Raw genomic sequence first — 8212 nt, forward strand, 5'->3', positions numbered from 1 at the left:
AACCATCGTGTTTACTATAGGAGAATAAAAAAACAGCAAAGCTGGAACACTTCATTTGAAACTTGAAATGAGGTGTAAACAATCCACTTTATAAAGTTAAAACGAGGTGTAAACAACCAACTAAAAGTTAAAACCAGGTGTAAACAACCAACTAAAAGTTAAAACCAGGTGTAAACAACCAACTAAAAGTTAAAACCAGGTGTAAACTACCGACTAGTCCCTAAAACAAGGTGTAAACTACCGACTAGTCCCTAAAACGAGGTGTAAACTACCGACTAGTCCCTAAAACGAGGGGTAAACTACCGACTAGTCCCTAAAACGAGGTGTAAACTACCGACTAGTCCCTAAAACGAGGTGTAAACTACCGACTAGTCCCTAAAACGAGGGGTAAACTACCGACTAGTCCCTAAAACGAGGGGTAAACTACCAACTACAAGTAGTCCCTAAAACGAGGTGTAAACAACCGGCAATGGGTTTCTTTTCTTGGACTTGGAGAACATTCTGGTTAAGGGACCTGGCTGGAATGCCAATATATGGTGGTATAGGAAGAAAAACACAAAATCCTGAAAAATCTCACTGAGTTTGTATGGCAATGGAGAATGCGTATACGAAACATTTTGTCAAAATTCCTCCTACTTTCAAAGTTACAGGGTAATTAGTAAAAGTAACATTGTTCCCTACAAGAAAATGCAGTATTTCATGTCATCGTAAATTTTGATGATTATTGCATTTTAATTTAAAAGAAATTGTGAGCAATAGCATCTGTATAGATTCCCCGAGTCACAAGACAATGTATTACACAGTAAATTACACCCTTCGCCCTTCAGTCCTACCGCAAACCTCACAGAGGATACATTTGACATTCACTCATTTGTATGTCTATTTTTCTCGTTTTTGACAAGAATTTCATTTCAAAGAGGGAAAGACGATTTCAACATCTCGTTAACATAAGGAAGAAGAAAATTTGCTGTAATAAGACTTCGGAAGTGGGTAATATCGGCGAAATTAGCGGAGTTAGTGAAGGAGAGGGATGATGACGGAGCGACCGTCTCGCCTAAAGAAGCAAGAAATTGAGCAAAGGTATCTTCATTTATAATTAGATTATGATAAATAACTTTGTTTTGGTTTATTAATATCCAAAAAGGAACACAAAATTCATAATAATCAGGATTCATTAATATTGTCTGTTTAAAAATACAAAGAAAAATTTGAACGCCCGTATTTCAAAACTATACTTATTGACCTTCAGATTCTATTTTATCCCTTAGTTTTAATGATATAGCATTGCAATTGGGTATATAACTTAGAAAGACATTGTGAAACAATAAAATGGAGCCCTTTTTTCCAAGTTTTGTTTCATATTTTTTTCTTACTTTTTTTCCCCGAAATATAGGGTTTATTTTTTTTACCACAATGAAAAATTTATATCTAGCAAAAAAAATTACTTTTACAAAAAAAAACTATTTTACTGAACGTCTATATCATGTCTATATAGGGTATTAATCCCAGGTCTTAATATTATGTATCAAGGGAGGACACAGAATTTGAAAAACACTAAAATTCAAGATAAATCGCCCTGGCGTCGCAAAACCAAAGGTCAGAGGCAAAAATCCTATGCAGTTAGATGTCCTAAGTCACCTTGTTAAGTGGTATGAATATCAAAGTCTCGTCCTTAAAAAACGGCCTTAGCCAGTCGGCCCACTTGAACAAAACCAAAATAAATATTTCCTATATAAACAATGAAAACTTTAATAAAAACAAGAAGAGTAATAAGATAAAATGGTGTGTCAGAGTGTTCTTTCAAGCAAGAGAACTCTAACCCAAGACAGTGAAAGACCAAAATACACAGGCTATGGCACTAACCAAGACTAGAGAACAATGGTTTGATTTGGGAGTGTTCTCCTAGAAGTGTTGCTTACCATAGCTTAAGAGTCTCTTCTATTTTTAAAAGAGGAAAGACGTCACTGAACAATTACTTTGCAGTAGTTAATCCTCAGAAGAGAGTATACATTATCACGGTTTAGTTAATCTTTAATGATTACAATAAAGAGTTGGACGACATTCTAGTTAAGCATGAAACGCTGGAGTCTCAGCATAGTGTGGATGTTATCACAATTCTCTTAACCATTACTGATTGCAATATATACAGTATTGCCAAATTATCCATCCATATACCAAGTCACTTCTTACAATTTTGGGGGGTAGCCGACATCAAATGAATGAAACAAAAAAGGGGACCTCTCCTCTCTACGTTCCTCCCAGCCTAACAAGGGACTCAACCGAGTTCGGCTGGTATTGCTAGGGTGCCACAGCCCACCCTCCCCTGTTATCCACCACAGATGAAGCTTCATAACGTTGAATCCCCTACTGCTGCTACTTCCTCGGTCATCTAAGGCACTGGAGGAAGCAGCAGGGCCTACCGGAACTGCGTCACAATCGCTCGCCATTCCTTCCTATTTCTAGCATGCTCTCTTGTCTCTCTCACATCTATCTTATCACCCAGAGCTTTCTTCACTCCATCCATCCACCCAAACCTTGGCCTTCCTCTTGTACTTCTCCCATCAACTCTTGCCAAATTATAAGCAGATAAATTGTTTCTAAATTTAGAACTTTATATCTTATTCTAAATTCAACCAATTTTATTCTTATTACTCAGCGATAGGGGTCATTCTTGGATGTCATTCTTGTTAAACTTTTTAATAATAGGCAGTAAGCAGTAGCAAGCTGCAGAGCATATACATTATTATGATTTAGTTAACCATTGCTGATTGCAATACAGTACTGTATTTCCAAATTATTAATACTGTACTGTAGATGAATTGCTGCTGGAATCAAAGAGAATTTCAACAATATAATTATTATGATGCATCATGAACAACCCTTTTGACTGATGTGTTTGACAGTAACCAGAGTCATGAGAAATTCAATCTTCCTCATTCCTGTTTTCCTGTGGCTAAACTAACTAGTTTAGCTTTTCAGTGTCGTGGAATTAAAATACTCTGGAGGGACCTTGATGCTTATGGAGGTGTATACCCAAATGGTATATTTCCTTTGGTTTTTTTTTTATAAAGACTGGTGGGTTTTTAGCTACTTGGCTATCTGTTATTTTCTGCTAGTTAGCACGAAGATGTTCTTTTGGCACTCTTTTGGAGAACTGGTAATGTTACACCTTTATGTAAATGTGTTAGTGATACCTTATTTTCGAATGTTTTTGAATGTCGTTTGGCAAAACGTCTAAATACCCTGTAGGTATGCTAAAGGGAAACATCTGTTCCCTAGTTTGCAATTTGGTTTTTGTAAAGGCATTGAAGCATTTGATGCCCTTCTCACAATCTCCAATGCTGTACAGAAATCCCTTGTTTGTGGTCAGGAGGTTCATATGATTGGCCTTGATTTGTGTTCTGTTTTGACCATGTAAACCATGAGGCCCTTGTTTTTAACCCTGGACAGGTAACGATAAATCGCGTTACCTATTAAGGTAAAGCCGGGTATATATAACCGGCCGTAAAAGTTATTTTATAAGACAATTAGGGTTTGGCTTATTGGTTTCAACAACCCTTAATACTACTCTGGTGTTTAAATCAAACAAAGAATAGAAAAAATATTTTTACTAAATATTTCAAAAAAAGTAAGTTTGATTTTTTAATCAGTAAAAAATTTACAGAAAATTACAGAATTCAAATATTTACATAATCTTCACAGGACTTCATCCCAGGTGGTGTCTTGAGCACTGGAGAAAATCTGAAGCAAATTCGTCAAAAACGGAGAGAGCTGAAAGCATGAGAAAAATGTGATTTAAAATTTTTTGCAAAAAATAAAAAAAAAAAAAAATTGATCCTTTTATTGGCTACCAAATGACTATTATATACATATGAAAATTACTGAAAGTTATGTAATATATTGGTATATGACTTAAGAATACAATTATCATAAAAAAAAATTATATATTTGCGCACTTTAGTTTGAAAAAGACAAGTAAATGATGGTACCACCTTTTGAGGGATGATTTTTCATGTAATTCCTTCAAATAAAATATGTGGTACATCATAACATATGAGCTCAATCACACTGAAAATTACGCAATTTATAGAGAATTTCATAAGGAACAAGAATATAACAAGTTTATAGTACTTACAATAAAAACAGAGTCACAAGGGCAAGCAGAGTCCGAGGTTGTGCGGGTGCCGCAGGCAGCAGCTGTTGGAGGAAAAACAAGTGATTAGAAGCGTGAATGAACGCATGCATTCCAGACGTCATTTGACCTACTAAATAGTGTTATGTTTCCTTAAAATTTCACCTGGACCCTTATAGAAGATGTACAGTCAGTTTTAAGTAAGAAATAATCAAAATAACAAAAAAATATATCCGCTAAGGGACAATAAATTTGAGAGGGCCGAGTTATCAGCCACTTTTTTCTTAGAAAGTGCTACATAACTCTCAATACACGAGCTCAATCACACTGAATATTACATAATCTATAGAAAAATTCATAGGGAACAGGAATATAACAAGATTATAGCACCTACAATAAAAACCGAGTCACAGGGGCAAGCAAAGGTAGAGGAGGTGTGCATGTCGCAGGCAGCATCTGTGGGAAGAGAAATAAGCTGTTATAATGTTTGCTTTCAAGAGGCAATTAGGCTGACAGAACATTATTACTTTTGACTGAAATTCTACATGAATCTTTTCAGATGATACATGATAACTTCGAGCAAAGAAAAATTAGGAAAATAGGGATCTGTAAACCCCGAATGAACACTAAAATTGAGAGGGACGACTTTTCATGAAAATTATATATTCTCAAAACTTTATTGCAACATGAAAGAAAATATGTGGTGTCTTACCTAGACATTTTTGCAATTGGCACAGCAGATAACCTGGTGGCTGGCACAGACAGGTTTATGACAATGAACAAGAAATTCTGCTTTTCTTGTGGGTGTTGCTGGGACACATGTAACATCTTGTGCGCGTTTCCAACCTCGAGGACGCTGCTGCTTGTGGTAATTCTGAAAGATTGAATGTTATTCTCGTGATATGTTTCAGATCACGAGAGAGAAAAGTGAAGAGCCTGTACCTACGATTTACCCATTCGTAGCACAAGCCCTCTATCAGCTCCTTGTAGAAGTGCCGCCTACTCTTCTTTGGAAGACTCGTGTTGTCGGTGTACAGAATATAGGATTTGACCATCACCATGTTGAGCATTCCAAAGAAGTATGCTAGAGGCCAACGTCTTGTCTTTCTTGCGCAGGAACTGTTGCTGCATAGCTGATCAAAGCAATCAACTCCACCCTTAGTTGCATTGTAGAACATCTGAATGTCAGATTTGTAGTTCTCGATGACTGAAGGCTGGTGGTGGAATGTCGACAGCAGAAGAACCCACTTGGTGGAGTTGACCCTCTGGCACTGCAAGGTGACGTTGTGGGCATAGGAGAATGCAGCCACAGAAGAACCAACTTCCATCTTCTTGTTGATGACACACTGAGGAATATAGGGCTTCTCTCTGATGATCCCTACCAGGTCCATGTCAACATCCTTCAGCGACAGGGCTAAGGGCAGGGAGGTGAACCAACTGTTTGCTGTCACTATCCTTCCTCGTCTGTGGTATGGCTGAACAAGCTCCATAGTAAAAATCTCTCCTAACGTCATCCCCTTCGGAAGCTCAACACTCCCGTTGCCCATGTAGGGGGTTGCATTGATCATGTAATGCGTGTCAGCATCACATGCCATGACCACCTTCAAGCCATACCTGGAGATAAGAAAAAACTATTGGTAAAAGTATAGCAATTATCAATAAATAAAAATCAGTAAATAGAATAATAAAAATAAAAATAATAACTGAAAATAAATAAACAAAATATATCACAAACATATAGATAAAACAAGTATTATCATAAATTATTTATGTCATAAATTTACTTATTTTGCTGGGTTGTTTGGTATGTACATTTTGAAAGGGCATCGTTCACGGAAAGGAATCAACTGCTCATCAACAGTTATATGAGGCCCTGGCTTGTAGTTCTTCTGGCAGTGCTGGATGAGCATATTCCAAATCTTGCGAATTGGGGCCATCTTGTCTGTCTTGCGACGTTCCTGTCGAGCGTCACTGTCCTCGGTGCGGATAAGTCGTAGAAGGAAGGCAAACCGGCGTTCAGTCATGACAGCTCTGTAGATGTGAGAGCCATCTAGCAAAGACCACATGTCCGATGTGGCCACATGGTTGTCTTTCCGTATTCCCGACAGGATCAAAAGACCAAGGAAGGCCTTCAGTTCCATCACAGAGACTTCCCCAAACGTGTAGCTATCAGCCTTCTTGAATTGTGGTCTCAGAGTCTCTATCTTCCGGATGGTCTCTACACAAATAGCATCAATTATTGTGGTATCAAAGAAGAGACCAAAGAAATCACAGGGCCTTGTAATGCCTTGTACTATGGTGCTGGAACTCAACCTGGGGATGTAATGAGTATCAGATCAAGGCAGGTCTAGATTGGCATCCCAGTGCCAAACTGTACCATCCCTTTCCTTGACACACTCCTCTTTCAGCTTCTTGAAAGCAGTTCCTACAGCACCATGCAACTGGCTCCTTCTCCTTTTTGTGGTGCGCAGTTCTCCATACGTCAAGTTCTCTGATGGTATGTCATGAGACATACCATGGGACGTAGAGGGTCTTGAAGGCGGGTCGTCAGGGTCATAAAAGTCTTCCTCGTCTGCTGGCATGATGTCCAAATCATTCACAATAATATTGACAGACATAGTAACATCGGAGACCACAGGCTTAGACTTCTTACAATGTTTGGAAGCAGGCCAAGGGTCGTGGGAACTTGTCGAAGCTGAGGGGGACACCTTGGAGCTGCTTGAATAAAAGCTCGAAGCATCGAAGTGAAATACCCCAATGTCCTTGTGGTCTTCATCAACCTTATGTGGGGGCATCCTCTTCTTCCTCACTCTCACTTTCTGGAAGGTTAATGAACGAGTCTTCCTCGTAAAGTGCGTTCGAAGAAGCCATGCTCTGAAAAAAAAAAGAAAAATCAAAATTAGGAAATCAGAATATCCGCCATAGTTCCTTCTAGTAGCATGCCAGCTGGCTGCCGGTGGTTCTAGAAGTTTGGTAAATCTTTCACAAAAGTTGTATGAAAATATCAATATCACACATATAATGACAATTATGTTATAATCAATTATATGAAAACATTGACTTTCACTAAACTCACGTGCAACGCAACGCTAGGTCATAAATGACGGGTATACCCGTGAAAAATGTGTTGTGGCGTAAAGATGAACAGAGCAGCAGCTACAGCACGTCCGACATCTGCAAGAGCGTATGCTCAACTGCCAATTCACGGGCTAATATTTTGACTAATAGCAACCCCAATTGCGCAGTTCTTAAAAAACGTTCTTGCGCAGCGTCCTGGTTATATATGCCCAGCGTTACCTGTCCAGGGTTAAACTTAACAATTGGAGTGGATTGGCCTTTTCATAGCATCATTATTAAATTAATTGCTAAGAGTTGTGGATGAGCACCATATTGAGTATAGGAATGTGATATCTGGTGTTCCTAAGGGTAGTGTACTTGGCACAATAATTTTCATACTACAGTATATACACATGATATCTTCAGTTGACAAAGAAACAGACTGAATGTTTTTCTCAAAAGTAAATTTGCTATCTAGATTCATGACTAAATATAGAGTTAAAGAAACATATCATCAATGCTGATGTCTAGATGTTAAGGAGCTACTGTCCATGACCTACTAACAATAATACTTTGAGTCTTGTTACCTCCGCCAAGGAGGTTATGCGATCAGGTTGGTTTGTTTTTTTGTCTGTGTCTGTGGAAAGTATTACATCAAAACTACTTGACTAATTTTGATGAAATTTTCCCCAAAGACAGATGTTGGGTCTCGGACAACCCTATTGAATTTTAAAGCTGATCAGGATCTGAATTCTAGATCCAGATTTGCTTTTTTTTTGTGAGTCTTGTGACAGGATTGCATCAAAACTGTCTAACAGATATTGATGAAATTTTCACCACAGGTAGATCTTAGGTCTTGGACGACCACATGGAATTTTTGAGATGATCCTGATTCTAGATACGACTTCGCATATTTTGCCATTTTAAAGATATCAAAACTACTCGATGGATATTGGCAAAATTTTCACCACAGAGAGATCTTAGGTAATGGGTGACCCCATTAGATTTTGAAGATAATCTAAA

At 38.1% G+C, this 8212-nt stretch overlaps 1 pseudogene; it reads right to left on the reverse strand.

The window, feature by feature from the left end:
* Positions 1–4844: 4844 nt before the first annotated feature.
* LOC137631447 (piggyBac transposable element-derived protein 4-like) lies at positions 4845–7003 on the reverse strand (annotated as a pseudogene).
* Between the last annotated feature and the right edge of the window lie 1209 nt (positions 7004–8212).

The sequence above is a fragment of the Palaemon carinicauda genome, chromosome 39 (assembly GCF_036898095.1).
Source record: "Palaemon carinicauda isolate YSFRI2023 chromosome 39, ASM3689809v2, whole genome shotgun sequence".
In the NCBI taxonomy this organism is placed as follows: domain Eukaryota; kingdom Metazoa; phylum Arthropoda; class Malacostraca; order Decapoda; family Palaemonidae; genus Palaemon; species Palaemon carinicauda.